Genomic DNA, 352 nt, shown 5'->3' on the forward strand with positions numbered 1-352 from the left:
GTTAACTCTGTATAAGGAGGTTTCCATTTGCTCCCCGCTCCCTTCGTCAAGAGCAAGGTGGAGACAAGCACCTGAGCCTCAGTTTCCCCACAGGTGAAACGTCACGGGGGCTGGAATCAGGCCAGGGCTCCGCAGCGTGTGCTGCGGGCGGGAAGTCCTGAAGTCAAGGGTGGAAGGGACAGCTTTCAGCCCCAGCGGCCAGTCTCCAAGCCTGCAGCGCCCTTTCCCATCCGGGTCGGCGTGCTGTGGACCCCGGGGGCCGCCAGAGGGCGCTGTGGCCCCCGTGCGCGGCTGCGGCGGCGCGGCGCGGCCCCTCCCCCGGCTGCCCCGGCCCCCCCCTGTCCCAGCCTCC

This window comes from Crocuta crocuta, unplaced genomic scaffold, assembly GCF_008692635.1.
Source record: "Crocuta crocuta isolate KB4526 unplaced genomic scaffold, BGI_CrCroc_1.0 scaffold489, whole genome shotgun sequence".
Taxonomy (NCBI): Eukaryota; Metazoa; Chordata; class Mammalia; order Carnivora; family Hyaenidae; genus Crocuta; species Crocuta crocuta.